At 50.7% G+C, this 22,333-nt stretch overlaps 1 pseudogene; it reads left to right on the forward strand.

Annotated features, from left to right (window-relative positions):
* Nucleotides 1-8,488: 8,488 nt before the first annotated feature.
* LOC117192411 overlaps nucleotides 8,489-22,333 on the forward strand; it is a 39,457-nt pseudogene continuing 25,612 nt past the window's right edge.

The following is a 22,333-nucleotide window of genomic DNA, read 5'->3' on the forward strand; positions in this document are numbered from 1 at the left end:
ATACAATCTCACACATCTACGAATATGAATTTCTGGCACATTACAATTGAAAATCTAACCAAATACAAATCTGTGCGGCTAAACGTCAAGAAGTACTTATAAATATATTAGTTTTCAAGTTCATTAAAACCATTCAAGATTATCGTATTGATTACTGATTTCTGCTGAAGATCCGCGTGCCTCTAGATATCTCATTAAATTTGTAAACGTTGTGTAAAATTACTTGAGCAAATATTTGTTGAAAAAGATACACCGAGAACCTATGTAGGTACCCTTCAGTCCCCATTCCCTCGTATGATTAGGCGCCTAATTTAACAAGGACCAGGCGGACCTTTGCCATCCACCAAGCCATTAAAATAATTTGGGAGGGGGAATGGGGAAGCCTCCATCAGGCAAAACGGTTTCGAGGGACCACCACGAATTAACCTACCTACAAATTACGCAGGAATAGAAAGAGACCAAGCTCGGGTTTGGGACGTCCAAAAACTGGCTGACACACAAACATCCGGATTGCTGTAGATCGTATAGATATATGCATATGTATGCATACTCCGATATATGTACAACAGACAGATGCTGGAAGCATTGAATAACAACAACATACCCGACGACGACGACGACGACGACGATGGAGACGGCGACGCAGTGGCCCAAGAGGATGAGAGGAGTGGGGAGATGTATCCCCCTGTAGCCGGGGCAAACGGGTCTTCTAGTTCTGCTTCGCATCGCATTAAGCGTAGAACAGTGGCAGCCCCGCCGCACAGCCCAGAGGGATTTACCATACACCCATCAACATTTCAACTTAATTCCTTTTTTGAGTCCCTTTCTGTCACAGCCTAAGATGCTCCCTGGATCTGGCATATGCGACATTTAAGGTCACCTAATATTTGAGAAGTGGTGGCTATGCACAAAAATAAATGAATACACATATCTTATCTAATATTCCTGAGGAACTCTTTGCTAGTTCATATATTTTCCAGAACCAATGGGGAGTAGCTCATTCTTCACTTCTTCCTGGCCGAACCCTCCTGGTTGTTTGACTTGCTGATTGCCAAGGTGCTGCCTGCGATTGCCGCGTATGCCATGTTGCAAGCATGTTGACTGAGTCCGACTCTTCGGTGGCGACTTCTTGCTCCTTTCGCCGGGCGATCCGATACAAATGTATCTACATACAGATACTCGTACACATACGTATAGATGTCTGCGGTCGTCGCGGCTTGTGTGTAAATCAGTAGCTCCGTATTGAGTCGTTGACGTTACATGAACTTTGGCTACGGTTCAATTCGGACCATGGTCCCAGGGATGGTCCACTCTGTAGCTCTTGCTCTTGCTTAGGGGAATTTCATTTTACAGGATATATGCTTTGGGCACGGGCATGCTCGACTGGCTTTGATGCGATCAGTCCGACAGTTAAGTTTCCTTTGGAAATCATTTCTAGCAAGTTATAATTATTACGTATAGTATCTTGACATTTCTTGGTCATATTTCCAGCTTAACTGCTTAGTTGTTCCGCCTCGAAGAACAGATCTTGCTTGCCTTGCCGAAGAACACAGATTCCCACGCAAAAACGGCCTAATCCTGCGCACCTAATCCAATCAGAGCCGAGCAGGAAATGCGGCAATGGCTGTCACTTATCACTTCAGTTACGGCCACCCGCATACGATGTCAACAGAGTGGACTTATCTCTCCTTCCAGTGCTATCCATGACATAGCCAGACCCAGACCCAAACACGTCCCATGCTCATACCATTCCCCATGCCTATAGACATTGCCAATGGCCATTAGTCTGTCTTGGCAATTATCAACGCCCAGGAGTAGATGACTCACGTATGACACTCAAGTCATAATGGAGAGGCACTTAGCCAGGGACCCGATGGCTTTTTACGGTCAACACCGTTCGGGCCAAATTTAGACATTATCGGGGGATTGGGCTACATGCTCGTACGAGAGAGGGAGACACGACACCATACGGATCATTGTTTGTCCAATTTTTTTGCGGTTGTGTAAATGCGTATAATTCCGTTTTATGGCTCCTGTGCTGCACTGCTCATCATCATCATCAGAGGCAGCTCCGACAGCGACAGCGACCGCGATCGCGACTGTGAGCGCATCCACCTCCACTTCCACCTCGCATTCTTTGATGGACTTTAGAAACATACCCCAAAGGGAGTGGGAATATGAAGACCGGGCACCGGGTACCGGGTACCCGGCTACATAAAATTGTATTTAGTCATGCTGCATCACTTTGTAATAATTTTCATTTTGGCGCTTGCTTTGATCTTCAGCCGCGTACCGTGTGTGCGGCCTCCGGGCCCGGCAGCAACAGCAGCAGCTCCACCGCATCGCCATCGCCATCCTCTTCCGAGCCAACTGCCACTATGCGGCGTTCGTCGAGCTGTGTTAAAATTTGTGAAATTATGATCATCGCATCGCGATGAAGGGAATAGAAGGGGTCCAGGAATCGTAGCGCCAATTCTCTTGTTATACCCGATGCTCAAAATGAGTATTGGGGTATATTAGATTTGTGGTGAAAATGGATGTGTGTAACGTCCAGAAGGAATCGTTTCCGACCCCATAAAGTATATATATTCTTGATCAGCATCAATAGCCGAGTCGATTGAGCCATGTCTGTCTGTCCGTCCGTCCGTCCGTCCTTCCGTCCGTCCGTCCGTCCGTCCTTCTGTCCGTCCCCTTCATCGCCTAATGCTCAAAGACTATAAGAGCTAGAGCAACGATGTTTTGGATCCAGACTTCTGTGATATGTCACTGCTACAAAAATATTTCAAAACTTCGCCCCGCCCACTTCCGCCTCCACAAAGGACGAAAATCTGTGGCATCCACAATTTCGACGATACGAGAAAACCAAAAACGCAGAATCGTAGAGAATGACCATATCTTAAAGACTGCAGAATCTGAATTGGATCGTATTATTATTATAGCCAGCATCAAGAAAACAATTTCGTTTTTTCTCGCCCTGTCTCTCTCTCTAACACACACGTAGCATAGGCGGCTTTGCTTAGAGTAAAACATTACCGCATAGATCTCAGAGACTATAAAAGCTAGAGCAACCAAATTTGGTATCCACACTCCTAATATATCGGACCGAGACGAGTTTGTTTCAAAATTTCGCCACAACCCCTTCCGCCCCCGCAAAGGACGAAAATCTGGGGATATTCACAAATCTCAGAGACTAATAACGCTAGAGTAACCAAATTTGGTATCCGCACTCAAAATTTCGTCCCACCCCCTTCCGCCCACACAAAGGACGAAAATCTGTTGCATCCATAATATTGCACATTCGAGAAAACTAAAAACGCAGAATCATAGATAGCGACCATATCTATCAGATTGCTGAATCTGGATCAGATCAGATCATTTTTATAGCCAATAGGAACAAATCAATTTGCAGTGGCTACGCAGCGCCCGACGTCACGCTCAGACTGATTTTCTGTCTCTCTCGCACGCACTCTTTGTCGTGTCGTTTAATATTAGCGGCGTCTGCCGGAGGAGAGCCATACTGACTTAGTATCGGGTATAACCGTAGAGTTGCGGTGTCCGCAGCAACTCACAACGTTCCCCCTCGTTTTTTCTTAAGTTGTTTTTCCCCCATTTTTTTTTGTGCCGGCCTGGCCCTCCCAACCCAACGAATGTAAGTAGTCTGCAATTTGATTGAGCAATCATCAATTGGGCATGAACCAACAGATTTGCGGTGAATGGAATTGAAGGCTCTTCCAAAGGCATAATCGATATTTTGGCATGGGATTGGGCTATGCAAATAAGTTCTGCAGCACTAACGCTCGGGATTGTAATTCTTTAGAACTGAACATATGTACTCAAATTGTACAGGGATTGAGGTTGTAATTTTTCAGATTAATTATATCTACGTTTTAATAATGATATAATGTGGGGGAGGGGAGCTATGTAGATAAAACGGCTCGTTTTGGTGTGCGAGTAGAGCAATAAGAGACAGATGTAAAAAAAACGAGGGGGAACGTTGTGAGTTGCTGCGGACACGCAGTGTCACTACGTTTTATAGTGAAATCTAACAGGAGTGCGAATACTAAATTTGGTTACTCTAGCGTTAATAGTCTTTGAGATTTGTGAATATCCCCAGATTTTCGTCCTTTGCGGGGGCGGAAGGGGGTGTGGCGAAATTTTGAAACAAACTCGTCTCGGTCCGATATATTAGGAGTGTGGATACCAAATTTGGTTGCTCTAGCTTTTGTAGTCTCTGAGATCTAGGCGCTAATGTTTTACTCTAAGCAAAGCCGCCTATGCTACGTGTGTGTTAGAGAGAGACAGGGCGAGAAAAAATGAATTTGTTTTCTTGATGCTGGCTATAATAATAATACGATCCAATTCAGATTCTGCAGTCTTAAAGATATGGTCATTCTCTACGATTCTGCGTTTTTGGTTTTCTTGTATCGTCGAAATTGTGGATGCCACAGATTTTCGTTCTTTGTGGAGGCGGAAGTGGGCGGGGCGAAGTTTTGAAATATTTTTGTAGCAGTGACATATCACAGAAGTCTGGATCCAAAACATCGTTGCTCTAGCTCTTATAGTCTTTGAGCATTAGGCGATGAAGGGGACGGACAGAAGGACGGACGGACGGACGGACGGACGGACGGACAGACGGACAGACAGACATGGCTCAATCGACTCGGCTATTGATGCTGATCAAGAATATATATACTTTATGGGGTCGGAAACGATTCCTTCTGGACGTTACACACATCCATTTTCACCACAAATCTAATATACCCCAATACTCATTTTGAGCATCGGGTATAAAAAGCCCCACGAAAACAAAATCCAAAACCCAAAGAGGGAGAGGTTATGGAGAGGCAGAGGCAGAGGCAGAGAGAGATGGAGCGAAGCAGAGTTGAAAGCCTGACAGGACCACACAAGAAGCTGGAAAAGCCCACACACAGTGAATCAGGAGGGGGTTGGCGTTGCCGTTGCTGTTGCCGGCTGCCAGTTGCCAGTTGCTGTTGGACGGGGCAGTTGATTACATGAACAAACGAACCGAACCGAACCGAAGGCTACCTCTGCACCAGTCGTCCCCAGACCCAGTCTCCAGTCGCCAGACCCCCAGTCCCAGTTTAAGTCCCCGTCCCAGACCCAACCGCAAAAGCCGACGCCAAGATAACGAGTTAACCAAAACAACAACAACCACAAAAGCTACAGAAAGAGCAAACCACACACGCCATCCATCCCCATCCACAACCCATCGCAGGGGAATTGAGACTAGGGCGATCTGCTGCCACTGCCACAGCCGGCCTACGTATTACCGGTGGCAAATAGTAATTATTACATTAAATGCACCGCAATAATGCAGCGGGAACACAGCAACAACAAAGCTTAGCCATAAAAATTGCCTGCACTGCCCAGAGATTCTCCTTGCTCTCCTTGCAGCCAGAAAAGCTTTCTTAGCGAATGCGAATGCGAGGCAGTTAAACTTTAAGTGGCAGAGCGAGTGATCGTCACCTGGGATGGGCTGCCAACAGGAAGAGAGAGCACGAAGAAGAGTAAACACCAAAGCTGTAAAGAGATGCAAGGCCAAGAAGGACGAGGCAGAGAAAGAATGAAACCAGCCGGGCAATGTAGTAATGTTAATGTCGTTATAGGCCAGTGACAAATGCAATTGCATTTGTGTAGATGGATGGTGGGTAGAGGAAAGGGGTCCGCTCGCTCGGGGACGGGATATCAAGTGGAGGTCTAGGCAACGTTGCACTATAAATTAAGACATTATACGATTAAAAACAAACAGCCTGTCATTAAAGTCGCAGAAGGAGTAACAGAGCTAGCCGGAGAGTGGAGGGTGGAGAGAGAAAAACAAGCGTCATAGAAATCAAGCGAGACGAAGTATATGAAATCATTCACTATCTGTAAATTGGACCTTGGAAGATCCAAGGCACACATAAAAATATACACTTATACAAATTGTAATTTTCAAGTCCGACTTCAATCCCAGCAGATGAATTTTCCTACCCCTAGTGCCCCATCACTACCTTTAATGTTTCTCTTAACGAAATTGTGAATGACAATCAACGATCAATCAGCCCTGGACCAAAGCTCCCTCCGCAGGCTGGAAAAAAAATATCCAAACTTCAACTCCAGCCATAAAAACAGCCTCTGTCTCCATCTCTGTCTCCATCTCTGTCTCCGGGTCTGCCTCTCCAACTGCAACTCCAAATGAAACGGCAATTGAAGCTCTCAAAGCAAACTCCTCTCAACGTTGGTGGTCCAGTGGCAGCTGCCGCCGACACACAGGCGCAGCCCACAGTATATATGTGAGTAAGTCCCTCTCTTGCGTTCGTGCTCTCTCGCTCTCTGTCTCTCTGTTGTGCTGTGTTTATGGGGAGCACTAGGGGATTGGAGCTTGTGCTGCTGCTGCTGCAGGCGAAATGAGCGTAAGCAAAACAAAATGCAAGTCATTGAGAGCAAAAACTCGAGAGCGAGCACGCTCAGCATGTGTGCGAGTGTATGTAAAGATGGCGCAATCTTCACAGAGTAGAAGAGAGAGAGAGAGAGAGAGCAATGGATAAAGATAAAATATGCAAGCTGAAGCTGCTATGGCAAAAAATGCCGCCCATGTCGCCAAAAAGCACCACACGCAGGCCAACTGATAGAGAGCCAGAGCGCGAGAGTACGTTTGATGAGAGACCAAGAGCCAGGCCAGCTATTCACATTGATGCAGCGTTCAGGTGAGTGGGTTAGACAGGGATAGAATATGAGAGGAAGAGAGAGTGGGGCAGGCAGAGGCAACTGCAGCGTGTGCGCTGCTCCTCATCAATGTTGTCTGTTGTTGTTGTTTTTGTTGTTGCTGCTGCTTTGGCTGTTTGATTGTAATAGCCCCCTGCTTGGTGGTGGGTCCCCATCCACATTCACATCCCCGGCCCCGCCATCTCTCTTTCTTCCTCTATCAATGGTCCATGACGCTGCAGTTGCATTCGACTTGGAATTCCGAGGCAGAATCGAGCGCCAATTTTTGCGGTGGATCTTTTTTTCGGTGTTGTTCTTGTTGGAGTGGAAAGAGAAATCAGAGGAGCAGTGGTGCGGTGTGTGGATATCAGGGTGGGGTGGGGGTCACCATGTAAAAGATGCATTTTCATTCATAAATTGTAAGACGATGTGGCCTCTGCTCTGCTGAAGTTGGAACAAAAAATACTCAACGGGAAGCGATGAATATTTTTTAAAGGTATCTTCATGGATTTGTTGTTCTATACTGAAAAGCTTATACATAGATCTGTTGGTACTTTAGCTCTATTTGGTGTGTATTTTGTATGTTAAAAATGTTTTTGGTAAGGTTACAACTAATTTGTATTTGTATTTGTTTCTTAAGTAGAACTGTTTTTTTGTATGTCGCCCAAAGAATATATTAAGATTACTGTGATATGTATATATTTCTGCATTTTCGACGTGTGGGGTCCACACACAGTCGCGATGGGGGGAAGATGAGGCAGAAACAAAAGGAATACCAAAACATCCTGCCTCATAATTTTGTATTGAAATAACATGCAAAAACAGACATCAGCGAGGCAGCAACAACAACTGCAAGACGAAGTTAACAAATTTGCCAACAGTTCACGCAGCCAGCGCCAAAGCCTGCCACGCACGCGCTCCCCACCAACACACACAAAAAAGTTACAGACAATAAAATCTGTGCTGCCCAGCGCCAACGTCGACGCTGAAGGCCCCAGCAACAGGCCAGGAGAGAGGAAACGCGGTCGGGCTAAGGCTACGACCACCCACAACGCCGGTCGTTGAGTTTAATGAAGGCAACAACAACAACAACAACACCGGCAGCAAATATATTTTTGGGTGGTCTGCTACAACAACAATCAAAAAGCCTTTTGGGTGGTCGTGGCAACAACAAAAACCCCCAACAATAGTAGTTAGCGAGCAGGCGCCCTGCCTCTCAGCTTTGCCTCTGCTCGGTTTTATCAGTGGGTGCATATATTCATGATTAGCATGAATATCCGAGTAGATATGGCCATGACCGACTGCAAGCAATATTAAAACTATACCGAGTTCTCTCTCTCTGAACAGGCAGATCATAGTAACGCAATAACATGCTTCTTTGCCATTTTAAAATTTAATTTTAATCAGGATTTATCTTAAAATGTAACTAATAAAACAGTTTACGATAGACTTTCAGCCGATATCATGAATATCGTTTAATACTATTCGATATTCCTCAAGACGAACAAAAACCTCTTGATCTACCCTCGCAGTAAGAATTCTCAGACCCGTGGTAAAACAATAGAGGGGTATGGCCTGCCATGGCGCTCTTCCAGGAGCCTAAGTTGTGTGCCAGGCACAGCAAAGCCGCTTTCTGAGCTGTCCTACCCTGATGATAAATATACCGTGTCCGAACCAAAATGGCCGCAGACAGTTCCAGAGAGGCAGAGAGAAAAAGAGAGCGAGAGCACTGTCTCGCTCGAATAATAAAGTTGTTGGCCTGCCTGCCTACTGGCGTGCCGCATCTGAGAGATACGCTCTCAAAACGCTCGCGATCCCCAAACGAAACGGTTGTGTGTGCAGAGCAGACCTCTCCTCCAGTGTGTGGTATATACCAGCAACAGCAAAAGATAGATCAGAGTATCACATCAGCTCAGAAGAGGAAATGTTCAAAATTAACGAAAAACGAAACGAATCCATGAATTAAATGCCACAGCAACAAAAATCCAAAACGAATCGAAACCGTCGTCGGGTTACGTGCGCAAAGTGTATATGTGTGTAAGTGTATATGAAGAGCAAAGCAGAGAAGAGAAATATAGAGAGGGAGCGAAGCAAAGAAAACGAGCTGCAAAGAAAAACGTGAGGCGTCCGTGTGTCGCGTTCGCGCTTGCTTTTCCATGTGTAAATGATGTGTGAAAAATTCACCGAATTTCCCAACAAATTGTGCCCAAATGTCCGGCCGTGAGTGAAGAAAATATACCCGATATTCGGTCTAACCAAAATCTGAGTCGAAAAAAGATTCGGGCAACGAAGCCAGCAATCACAACAAAACCAAACAACACAAAAGAGAGGCCAGAGATACACAGCCCGAGAGAGAGAGAACCATTCTGTTTTAGAGGGAATGCAGAGTGCTGGCCAAAATGCAGCCGAACAAATTACCAAAACACAAGGAAAACTAATCAAATAAAGAAGCGAAGACAATTCCACAGCACGCACTGTATCTGTCTACACCTCAGGTCGCAGACAGACAGCAGGCACTGTATATCGAAAGCGAGAGAGATTGGCAGCACTCCACCGCCCGTGCTAGCGCTAAAACAGCTAAAGATACGGCAGCCATGGACAGGGACAGCCTACCCCGCGTACCGGACACCCACGGCGACGTGGTCGATGAGAAATTATTCTCGGATCTGTACATACGGACCAGCTGGGTGGATGCCCAAGTGGCGCTCGATCAAATTGATAAGGTAAGTGGTCAAAATCAAGCATAAACAGAGAAAAACAGACCCATTCGCCGTGTAACTTTTGCTTAATGCGGCCATTAAGCCGTGGAGACAGTCCCCAATAAATTTTATTGCCAATATCTCTCGCAATATTTTTCGTTTTCGTTTCATTTCGCCTTGTTTCGTTTTCTTTTGATGAGGTTTGCTCGCCCTCTGGTTAATTGAGCTGTTCCCCAGACAAGTCAGCCTATTAATTATAGTGATCAGCCAAAATCTATGCGAAATATGCTGGCAATCGGCTTATATGCAAATGTATTTTTTATGGCTAAAGAGCGTGGCGGATTTAGTTCTATAAAAAGACTTTTCTACGCCATTAAATCTGGTATCTGTTAGCAGGCATTACAAAGCCAATCCTTTTGACACACAGAAATCCACTCATGTCAGACCCAAAATGACTATTTCCACTCTCTGGGCTGCCAGACACAGCAGGGCTCAAGATCTGGATTCGGACGGACAGACATATCCACAGACAACTTCATTACTTTGGCGCTACTGTGCAGCAGAGTGGGGTCTGACCGCAAAAGAAGTAAAGAAACAGAAACTGCAACTGCAGCTAGCGCCAAAAACAGCAACGACCAGGTCCGTGTGGCAGCAGGAGACACAAGGGAAAGCAATAGCAACATTTGCAGCAGCAGCGGCAGCCTTCCAAAAAGGCAAAAAGCTTTGGAAGCCGCAACATGAAAACAAGAAAGGAGTTTTAGCTGGGTGTGCCAAAGCCCTTGATACCCTTTCGGAGCGATTAGCAGCCATAAAATAACGACAGTGATCCGATCTAGAAAATATTCATACTCGCATTTACTATATACTTTTCGTACTGATTCATTCTCTGCGTTGCAAACATCTGCTCGAAGTAGGGATACCTACCGCAAGGGTATAATCATAAACAACAATGCTGTTTGTTTAAATGTGTGTGTGTGTGGTGTGTGTGTTTTTTTTTTTTTTTTTTTCCATGGATACGCCACGGCGGGTGAGAATCTCTAAGAGACGCGACCGGCCCGTACCAGTCAACGAACTGGACTACCCCCTCGGGGCTTCCCAGCTAAACTCACCACCACGCACAGCTGCACACCTCATTCCCCGCGGGATCACCGCAAAGTATTACTTCGCGGGGATGGGTTGCCTACGTTAGGCACTCTCCTCTACGCGTCGCTCCCTTTCGCATCTTCTCAGATCGCTCTGGATGGCTATTAGGGTGTTGCTAACGCGCTGCCAGTTCTCGTCGGACTCCGTCATGAACGCCATTAGCTCCTCTGGTCGTGGGAAATACTCTGCACTTGAGCGGTACCTCGTGCAGTGGTAGATCACATGCTCCGGATCCTCGCTCTCATTCGAACACTCAGGACACTCGGGAGTATCCTCGTGTTTGAACCTATGTAGATACTTCCTGTATCATCCGTGACCCGTCAGGAATTGGGTGAGGTGGTAGTTCATCTCTCCGCTTCTCCGCCCTATCCATGACTCAATGTCCGGGATTAGTCCATGGGTCCACCGTCCATTTGTGGCCGTGTCCCATCTTGCCTGCCATTTTTCTATCGACGCCCGCCTTTCCGACGCACGGATGGTCTCTAGCGATGCATTAGTTCGCATCCCTGCGCGCGCCGCAGGACGCCGACACCGTCCTATATCCAGACACTACTCGAAGAGCGCAGAGCCGATATGGCACTGACATCTTTCTTCTTAGACTCATGTTGCCGGATAGGGTTGAAGACCACACCGGCGCAGCGTACAGTAGAATCGAGGCCACTACTCTCGCCAGGAGTAAGCGTCGACCTGCCTTGGGTCCACCAATATTCGGGAGCATCCTTGCGAGTGCTGCCTGCATCCGGGAGGCTTTTTGACTCACGTACTCGATGTGGGCCCGGTAGTTCAATCGGTTATCCAGCATCACGCCTAGGTACCGGATTGACTCCTGCGACTTGATAGTCGCATTACCCACGCGAAACGTCGCGTACTCCACCTTCTTCCGACTCGTGATGAGTACAGCCTCCGTTTTGTGGCCAGCCAGGTCCAATCCCGCGTTTTCCATCCAGTTGGATACGATCCGGATTGCCTCGTTGGCCGTCGCCTCGACATCTCGGAGCTCTTTGGCTACCACGACCAGGGCGAGATCGTCAGCGAAACCGACAAGCGTGCATCCCTGCGGGAGCTGGAGTCTCAGGACGTCGTCGTACATTATGTTCCACAGTAGAGGTCCTAAGACTGATCCCTGTGGAACTCCGGCTGTCGCCCTGTAGAGCTTTGGTCCCTCCTCCGTCTCGTACCTCAGTACCCTACCCGACAGGTAGCTGGCTATTATCCGAAGCAGGTAAATGGGAACTCCAATTCTCCCGAGCGCCTCGTTTATCCGAGACCAGTTCGCTGAGTTAAACGCGTTACGGATATCCAGGGTCACCACCGCGCAGTACTCCTTTGTGCCGAATCTCCATCTTATTCCCTCGATCGCTCTGGATGCAATGTCGGTGACTGTCTTGATGGCGTCGACCGTTGATTTGGCCATCCGGAATCCGTACTGGGACTCCGATAAGGCCTCCTTCTCCTGGATCACAACTTGCAGTCGGTTGTAGACGATTCTCTCCAGGGTTTTGCCGACCGTATCCAGCAAACATATTGGGCGGTATCCTGATGGTTCCTCCGGGGACTTATTTCCTTTGGGTAGAAGTATTAGCCGCTGCACTTTCCACTGCTCTGGAAACACTCCTTCCCGTAGGCATTTGTTGAACGTGTCAACAAATACTTCTGGTCTGGTGGTTGCTCCAAGCTTCAATGCCTTGTTTGGGATACCGTCCGGTCCTGGTGCCTTTTTATCCCCAATTCTCCTGGTAGCCGCTATCACCTCCTCAACAGAAATCTGTTGCCACAGCTCGGAGTCTTGGCTCGAGACGCTATCCTCCCTATACGGGTGCTGTGGGAATAGGGCCTCCACGATGCTACGAAGCAGGATCGGGCAGGTCACTTCCGGTGTTGACTGGCTCCTTATCCTCTTGGTGACGACCTTATATGCCGTCCCCCAAGGGTTGACGTCCGCCTCCTCGCATATCTGCCTGAAGCAGTCTGACTTGCTCTCCTTTATGGCACGTTTAAAGGCTCTTTTCGCTGATCGGAGTTCCTCCCCCCTGGTTTCGAACTCAGGCCGACCTCGTGCTCTCTGGTAGCACCGTCTTGCTCGTAGGCAGGCTTTCCTTAGCTGGTTAACCTCCGCATTCCACCAGTAGCAGGGCGCTCCTCTTTTGCAAGGCTTCCTTCTTGGCATTGCCACATCACATACCTCCTCCATGAGCTTCGCCAGTTTCTGAGCCAGGCCCTCTGCCGTTTCTCGCGCAGGGCTCCAGCTGGCGTTGCGCAGATATTCCGTGAAGGTTTCCACATCCAGGTGGTCGCCCTTCCATTTAGGTCCGGTAATTTTGGCTAGCTGTCTTTTCGTTGCTGCTCCGCATTCGAAGTGGATCGCCTGGTGGTCGCCGAACGTAAACTCCTCGCTTACTCTCCACGTAGCTCCCCTATGGAGTGAGACGCTCATGAACGACCTAACGGTCGATAATGGACCCTCGACCCGCCTTGAAGTAGGTTAGCTTCCTGCCATCGTTTGCGAGTATTACGTCCAAGGAAGCAAATTCCTCGAGCAGACACGTGCCTCTGGCGTTGGTTTCCTTACTGCCCCACTCTACGGACCACGCATTAAAGTCTCCCGCTATTATTACGGGGGCTCTTCCGCGCGCGTCTTCCGCTATATGCGCTAGCATACTTTGGAAGCGCGCTAGGTCCCAGCTCGGCGGGGCACAGCAGCTATAGAAGGTTACCTCTCTAAGCCTCGCTCTAACAAATCCTTCGTTGGCTGCGCATATCTCCTGGGGGTGGATTTGTACGGCCCAGATGGCCGCCTTGCCGCAACTGCTGCTGGGCCAACCGCTTCCTGGTATCGCCCTGAATGGCTCCCAGATGAGAACGACTTCGGTCTTCCTCTCCCTGACTGCTTGTCTCAGGAGAGACTGAGCAGCTTCGCAATGGTTTAAGTTCAGCTGAGTACACCTCATGCTGATCTTTTAGTCAGGGCGTTCCTAAACTGGGGGCATCTACCGCTGCCGGCCACGTGCTTCCAGTCTGCGCTCGTTCCCTTGCAGAGCATGCCCTGTGGTTCCAGGCTACAGTCCTTTGCCAGGTGGCAATCCTTTCCACATCTTCTACACAGCTTGGACCTATCTACTTTGCTACTGCACTGTCGTGCCATATGCCCAAACTCGAGACATCTGAAGCATTTGGTGACGCTGATTCGCTCACGCAGTCTGCATCTTACCCAGCCTACTTTTAGGACTCCTATTTTCAGAGCCTTTTGAGCGCTCTCCGCTGGCAGCCTGATTGTGGCCGTCTGGGTTCCGCCGTATGCCTTTCTCAGCTGGATGTCATCCGCAGACAGCTCCGCCAATTCCCCCTGGCTTCTCAGAGCCTCGCATATATCCTCCGTGGTGGTTATTTCGTCCAGGTCCTTGCACTCTACGGTCACCCGGTGCGACAGGCTACGGACTTCTGCGTGCTCCTTCAGCGTATTGGCTACCAGGCTTTTAAACATCTTCGTCTCCTCTCCCGACTTGTTGAGCTGTAGAAGTAGCTCTCCTTTTTGGGTCCTCCTGATCCCGGCGACCGCATCACCGAGTCCACGCAGCGTTTCGTCCGTCCTAACGTTGCGCAGTATCTCTGCATAGGTCTTTTCACCTTTGGTGGCAATGACGATGGCGTCTGGTCGCGTCTTGTCCGCGAGCGCTCCAGTCGGCTTTTGCGGCCTCTTCCTTCTGCGCCGGTTGGTCACCGTCAGAAATGGGGTCTCCTCCGGCTCCTTTCTCTCCCTTTCAGCGTGGGCGTCCTTTTCAACTGCTACTCCTGGTGTGGTCTGGACCTCGACCGCTGCCTTGGTCTTCTTTGTCCGGGGTGTTGGTGCACCTGCAGCCTGTTTCCTCTTAGGCTCCGGGAGAGGTCTGAAAATCGGTGACGTCTGAGAGGACTGGTGGGTCCTGATCACCGCCTTAGCTCCTTCGTCGTGCAGCTGGATAGCAACCAGCTCATACAGCACCCTTATGCTCTCGATCGAGTCCCGCATGGGTTGGTGTATGGATCGCCTCTTGCCATCCTCGAGCATCTCCACTAGCTGCGTGATCTCTCGTCCTAGATCGCGCAGCGCTGTGCTGCCCTGAGCTTTTTGGTGCTGCTCCGGGCCAGGGAGGGCCGGCAGCGGGGCGTCGGTCCGCTCACCAGTTGGCGTTCTCGCCATTTTTTTGCTTTTATTGAAGCCTTCTGAGTCGTTCGTCGTTATGGGTGTGATACTTTTACTCATTTTGTTGGGTCCCAACTCGTAAGCCGTTGTCCTTGTCTGTTGTACAGTCGCGTTATGATCCCATGGTTGTCTATGCAAGCAGGGAGGCCATGCGAGGGTTGACTCCCGCCCTTATGGGGTCGGGAGTTCAGAGCCGGATCCGCGCTAGTCAGGAGTGACTCAACTGAGCCTGTACGTCCAATTTAATGGCTACGGAACAAGGAGCGTGCTTAGAGATTTGCCAATTTTTCACGGGACGGGGCAGAAGCAGCATTAACCTAGCAGCCATTTCGGCGGGGTTTCATTCCGCGTACTAAAGTGCTAGAATGCTGGCTTCCGTCAGCCCTGGGGTCATCAATCCAAAAAAAAGGGGGGTCCAGTTCCTATCCTAAGACTTTACTGGTCTCCGTCTTAGTCGCCTTCTCGTATTAGCTAGGTGTTTCACAAGTGTGTTAGACCTATCCGGGGGATACCTGGCTTGTGCCGGCGGTTACGAGTTGCTTTAGTGCTCTTTAGAGGGAGCAGAACATCCCCGTGTCTTCTTAGTCGCCTCATACGACAAGCTGTGACATGCTGTGGTGGTATTCTACTGCCCGCTCACCACACGGGTGTTTTTTTTTTTTTTTTTCCATGGATACGCCACGGCGGGTAAGAATCTCTAAGATACGCGACCGGCCCGTACCAGTCAACGAACTGGACTACCCCTTCGGGGCTTCCCAGCTAAACTCACCACCACGCACAGCTGCACACCTCATTCCCCGCGGGATCACCGCAAAGTATTACTTCGCGGGGATGGGTTGCCTACGTTAGGCACTCTCCTCTACGCGTCGCTCCCTTTCGCATCTTCTCAGATCGCTCTGGATGGCTATTAGGGTGTTGCTAACGCGCTGCCAGTTCTCGTCGGACTCCGTCATGAACGCCATTAGCTCCTCTGGTCGTAGGAAATACTCTGCACGTGAGCGGTACCTCGTGCAGTGGTAGATCACATGCTCCGGATCCTCGCTCTCATTCGAACACTCAGGACACTCGGGAGTATCCTCGTGTTTGAACCTATGTAGATACTTCCTGTATCCTCCGTGACCCGTCAGGAATTGGGTGAGGTGGTAGTTCATCTCTCCGCTTCTCCGCCCTATCCATGACTCAATGTCCGGGATTAGTCTATGGGTCCACCGTCCATTTGTGGCCGTGTCCCATCTTGACTGCCATTTTTCTATCGACGCCCGCCTTTCCGACGCACGGATGGTCTCTAGCGATGCATTAGTTCGCATCCCTGCGCGCGCTTCATATACATGCGTCATCTCGAGCGCTAGTATATCCACCGGTATCATGGCCGCGAGGACCAGGGCTGCGTTATCCGACACCGTCCTATATCCAGACACTACTCGAAAAGCGCAGAGCCGATATGGCACTGACATCTTTCTTCTTAGACTCATGTTGCCGGATAGGGTTGAAGACCACACCGGCGCAGCGTACAGTAGGATCGAGGCCACTACTCTCGCCAGGAGTATGCGACGACCTGCCTTGGGTCCACCAATATTGGGGAGCATCCTTGCGAGTGCTGCCTGCATCCGGGAGGCTTTTTGACTCACGTACTCGATGTGGGCCCGGTAGTTCAATCGGTTATCCAGCATCACGCATCACGATCCGGATTGCCTCGTTGGCCGTCGCCTCGACATCTCGGAGCTCTTTGGCTACCACGACCAGGGCGAGATCGTCAGCGAAACCGACAAGCGTGCATCCCTGCGGGAGCTGGAGTCTCAGGACGTCGTCGTACATTATGTTCCACAGTAGAGGTCCTAAGACTGATCCCTGTGGAACTCCGGCTGTCACCCTGTAGAGCTTTGGTCCCTCCTCCGTCTCGTACCTCAGTACCCTACCCGACAGGTAGCTGGCTATTATCCGAAGCAGGTAGGTGGGAACTCCAATTCTCCCGAGCGCCTCGTTTATCCGAGACCAGTTCGCTGAGTTAAACGCGTTACGGATATCCAGGGTCACCACCGCGCAGTACTCCTTTGTGCCAAATCTCCATCTTATTCCCTCGATCGCTCTGGATGCAATGTCGGTGACTGCCTTGATGGCGTCGACCGTTGATTTGGCCTTCCGGAATCCGTACTGGGACTCCGATAAGGCCTCCTCCTGGATCACAACTTGCAGTCGGTTGTAGACGATTCTCTCCAGGGTTTTGCCGACCGTATCCAGCAAACATATTGGGCGGTATCCTGATGGTTCCTCCGGGGACTTATTTCCTTTGGGTAGAAGTATTAGCCGCTGCACTTTCCACTGCTCTGGAAACACTCCTTCCCGTAGGCATTTGTTGAACGTGTCAACAAATACTTCTGGTCTGGTGGTTGCTCCAAGCTTCAATGCCTTGTTTGGGATACCGTCCGGTCCTGGTGCCTTTTTATCCCCAATTCTCCTGGTAGCCGCTATCACCTCCTCAACAGAAATCTGTTGCCACAGCTCGGAGTCTTGGCTCGAGACGCTTTCCTCCCTATACGGGTGCTGTGGGAATAGGGCCTCCACGATGCTACGAAGCAGGATCGGGCAGGTCACTTCCGGTGTTGACTGGCTCCTTATCCTCTTGGTGACGACCTTATATGCCGTCCCCCAAGGGTTGACTTCCGCCTCCTCGCATATCTGCCTGAAGCAGGCTGACTTGCTCTTCTTTATGGCACGTTTAAGGGCTCTTTTCGCTGATCGGAGTTCCTCTCCCCTGGTTTCGAACTCAGGCCGACCTCGTGCTCTCTGGTAGCACCGTCTTGCTCGTAGGCAGGCTTTCCTTAGCTGGTTAACCTCCGCATTCCACCAGTAGCAGGGCGCTCCTCTTTTGCAAGGCTTCCTTCTTGGCATTGCCACATCACATACCTCCTCCATGAGCTTCGCCAGTTTCTGAGCCAGGCCCTCTGCCGTTTCTCGCGCAGGGCTCCAGCTGGCGTTGCGCAGATATTCCGTGAAGGTTTCCACATCCAGGTGGTCGCCCTTCCATTTAGGTCCGGTAATTTTGGCTAGCTGTCTTTTCGTTGCTGCTCCGCATTCGAAGTGGATCGCCTGGTGGTCGCTGAACGTAAACTCCTCGCTTACTCTCCACGTAGCTCCCCTATGGAGTGAGACGCTCATGAAGGTTAGGTCGATAATGGACCCTCGACCCGCCTTGAAGTAGGTTAGCTTCCTGCCATCGTTTGCGAGTATTACGTCCAAGGACGCAAATTCCTCGAGCAGACACGTGCCTTTGGCGTTGGTTTCCTTACTGCCCCACTCTACGGACCACGCATTAAAGTCTCCCGCTATTACTACGGGGGCTCTTCCGCGCGCGTCTTCCGCTATATGCGCTAGCATACTTTGGAAGCGCGCTAGGTCCCAGCTCGGCGGGGCATAGCAGCTATAGAAGGTTACCTCTCTAAGCCTCGCTCTAACAAATCCTTCGTTGGCTGCGCATATCTCCTGGGGGTGGATTTGTACGGCCCAGATGGCCGCCTTGCCGCAACTGCTGCTGGTCCAACCGCTTCCTGGTATCGCCCTGAATGGCTCGCAGATGAGCACGACTTCGGTCTTCCTCTCCCTGACTGCTTGTCTCAGGAGAGACTGAGCAGCTTCGCAATGGTTTAAGTTCAGCTGAGTACACCTCATGCTGATCTTTTAGTCAGGGCGTTCCTAAACTGGGGGCATCTACCGCTGCCGGCCACGTGCTTCCAGTCTGCGCTCGTTCCCTTGCAGAGCATGCACTGTGGTTCCAGGCTACAGTCCTTTGCCAGGTGGTTCTCCTTTCCACATCTTCTACACAGCTTGGACCTATCTACTTTGCTACTGCACTGTCGTGCCATATGCCCAAACTCGAGACATCTGAAGCATTTGGTGACGCTGATTCGCTCACGCAGTCTGCATCTTACCCAGCCTACTTTTAGGACTCCTACTTTCAGAGCCTTTTGAGCGCTCTCCGCTGGCAGCCTGATTGTGGCCGTCTGGGTTCCGCCGTATGCCTTTCTCAGCTGGATGTCATCCGCAGACAGCTCCGCCAATTCCACCTGGCTTCCGTGGTGGTTATTTCGTCCAGGTCTTCTACGGACTTCTGCGTGCTCCTTCAGCGTATTGGCTACCAGGCTTTTAAACATCTCCGTCTCCTCTCCCGACTTGTTGAGCTGTAGAAGTAGCTCTCCTTTTTGGGTCCTCCTGATCCTGGCGACCGCATCACCGAGTCCACGCAGGGTTTCGTCCGTCCTAACCTTGCGCAGTATCTCTGCATAGGTCTTTTCACCTTTGGTGGCAATGACGATGGCGTCTGGTCGCGTCTTGTCCGCGAGCGCTCCAGTCGGCTTTTGCGGCCTCTTCCTTCTGCGCCGGTTGGTCACCGTCAGAAATGGGGTCTCCTCCGGCTCCTTTCTCTCCCTTTCAGCGTGGGCGTTCTTTTCAACTGCTACTCCTGGTGTGGTCTGGACCTCGACCGCTGCCTCGGTCCTCTTTGTCCGGGGTGTTGGTGCACCTGCAGCCTGTTTCCTCTTAGGCTCCGGGAGAGGTCTGAAAATCGGTGACGTCTGAGAGGACTGGTGGGTCCTGATCACCGCCTTAGCTCCTTCGTCGTGCAGCTGGATAGCAACCAGCTCATACAGCACCCTTATGCTCTCGATCGAGTCCCGCATGGGTTGGTGTATGGATCGCCTCTTGCCATCATCGAGCATCTCCACTAGCTGCGTGATCTCTCGTCCTAGATCGCGCAGCGCTGTGCTGCCCTGAGCTTTTTGGTGCTGCTCCGGGCCAGGGAGGGCCGGCAGCGGGGCGTCGGGCCGCTCACCAGTTGGCGTTCTCGCCATTTTTTTGCTTTTATTGAAGCCTTCTGAGTCGTTCGTCGTTATGGGTGTGATACTTTTGCTCATTTTGTTGGGTCCCAACTCGTAAGCCGTTGTCCTTGTCTGTTGTACAGTCGCGTTATGATCCCATGGTTGTCTATGCAAGCAGGGAGGCCATGCGAGGGTTGACTCCCGCCCTTATGGGGTCGGGAGTTCAGAGCCGGATCCGCGCTAGTCAGGAGTGACTCAACTGAGCCTGTACGTCCAATTTAATGGCTACGGAACAAGGAGCGTGCTTAGAGATTTGCCAATTTTTCACGGGACGGGGGCAGAAGCAGCATTAACCTAGCAGCCATTTCGGCGGGGTTTCATTCCGCGTACTAAAGTGCTAGAATGCTGGCTTCCGTCAGCCCTGGGGTCATCAATCCAAAAAAAAGGGGGGTCCAGTTCCTATCCTAAGACTTTACTGGTCTCCGTCTTAGTCGCCTTCTCGTATTAGCTAGGTGTTTCACAAGTGTGTTAGACCTATCCGGGGGATACCTGGCTTGTGCCGGCGGTTACGAGTTGCTTTAGTGCTCTTTAGAGGGAGCAGAACATCCCCGTGTCTTCTTAGTCGCCTCATACGACAAGCTGTGACATGCTGACCACACGGGTGTGTGTGTGTGTGTGTGTTTTTTTTTTTTTTCCATTGATACGCCACGGCGGGTGAGAATCTCTAAGAGACGCGACCGGCCCGTACCAGTCAACGAACTGGACTACCCCTTCGGGGCTTCCCAGCTAAACTCACCACCACGCACAGCTGCACACCTCATTCCCCGCGGGATCACCGCAAAGTATTACTTCGCGGGGATGGGTTGCCTACGTTAGGCACTCTCCTCTACGCGTCGCTCCTTTCGCATCTTCTCAGATCGCTCTGGATGGCTATTAGGGTGTTGCTAACGCGCTGCCAGTTCTCGTCGGACTCCGTCATGAACGCCATTAGCTCCTCTGGTCGTGGGAAATACTCTGCACTTGAGCGGTACCTCGTGCAGTGGTAGATCACATGCTCCGGATCCTCGCTCTCATTCGAACACTCAGGACACTCGGGAGTATCCTCGTGTTTGAACCTATGTAGATACTTCCTGTATCCTCCGTGACCCGTCAGGAATTGGGTGAGGTGGTAGTTCATCTCTCCGCTTCTCCGCCCTATCCATGACTCAATGTCCGGGATTAGTCTATGGGTCCACCGTCCATTTGTGGCCGTGTCCCATCTTGCCTGCCATTTTTCTATCGACGCCCGCCTTTCCGACGCACGGATGGTCTCTAGCGATGCATTAGTTCGCATCCCTGCGCGCGCTTCATATACATGCGTCATCTCGAGCGCTAGTATATCCACCGGTATCATGGCCGCGAGGACCAGGGCTGCGTTATCCGACACCGTCCTATATCCAGACACTACTCGAAGAGCGCAGAGCCGATATGGCACTGACATCTTTCTTCTTAGACTCATGTTGCCGGATAGGGTTGAAGACCACACCGGCGCAGCGTACAGTAGGATCGAGGCCACTACTCTCGCCAGGAGTATGCGACGACCTGCCTTGGGTCCACCAATATTGGGGAGCATCCTTGCGAGTGCTGCCTGCATCCGGGAGGCTTTTTGACTCACGTACTCGATGTGGGCCCGGTAGTTCAATCGGTTATCCAGCATCACGCCTAGGTACCGGATTGACTCCTGCGACTTAATAGTCGCATTACCCACGCGAAACGTCGCGTACTCCACCTTCTTCCGACTCGTGATGAGTACAGCCTCCGTTTTGTGGCCAGCCAGGTCCAATCCCGCGTTTTCCATCCAGTTGGATACGATCCGGATTGCCTCGTTGGCCGTCGCCTCGACATCTCGGAGCTCTTTGGCTACCACGACCAGGGCGAGATCGTCAGCGAAACCGACAAGCGTGCATCCCTGCGGGAGCTGGAGTCTCAGGACGTCGTCGTACATTATGTTCCACAGTAGAGGTCCTAAGACTGATCCCTGTGGAACTCCGGCTGTCACCCTGTAGAGCTTTGGTCCCTCCTCCGTCTCGTACCTCAGTACCCTACCCGACAGGTAGCTGGCTATTATCCGAAGCAGGTAGGTGGGAACTCCAATTCTCCCGAGCGCCTCGTTTATCCGAGACCAGTTCGCTGAGTTAAACGCGTTACGGATATCCAGGGTCACCACCGCGCAGTACTCCTTTGTGCCAAATCTCCATCTTATTCCCTCGATCGCTCTGGATGCAATGTCGGTGACTGCCTTGATGGCGTCGACCGTTGATTTGGCCTTCCGGAATCCGTACTGGGACTCCGAAAGGGCCTCCTTCTCCTGGATCACAACTTGCAGTCGGTTGTAGACGATTCTCTCCAGGGTTTTGCCGACCGTATCCAGCAAACATATTGGGCGGTATCCTGATGGTTCCTCCGGGGACTTATTTCCTTTGGGTAGAAGTATTAGCCGCTGCACTTTCCACTGCTCTGGAAACACTCCTTCCCGTAGGCATTTGTTGAACGTGTCAACAAATACTTCTGGTCTGGTGGTTGCTCCAAGCTTCAATGCCTTGTTTGGGATACCGTCCGGTCCTGGTGCCTTTTTTCCCCAATTCTCCTGGTAGCCGCTATCACCTCCTCAACAGAAATCTGTTGCCACAGCTCGGAGTCTTGGCTCGAGACGCTTTCCTCCCTATACGGGTGCTGTGGGAATAGGGCCTCCACGATGCTACGAAGCAGGATCGGGCAGGTCACTTCCGGTGTTGACTGGCTCCTTATCCTCTTGG

Source organism: Drosophila miranda, assembly GCF_003369915.1.
Source record: "Drosophila miranda strain MSH22 chromosome Y unlocalized genomic scaffold, D.miranda_PacBio2.1 Contig_Y2_pilon, whole genome shotgun sequence".
Classification (NCBI taxonomy): Eukaryota; Metazoa; Arthropoda; class Insecta; order Diptera; family Drosophilidae; genus Drosophila; species Drosophila miranda.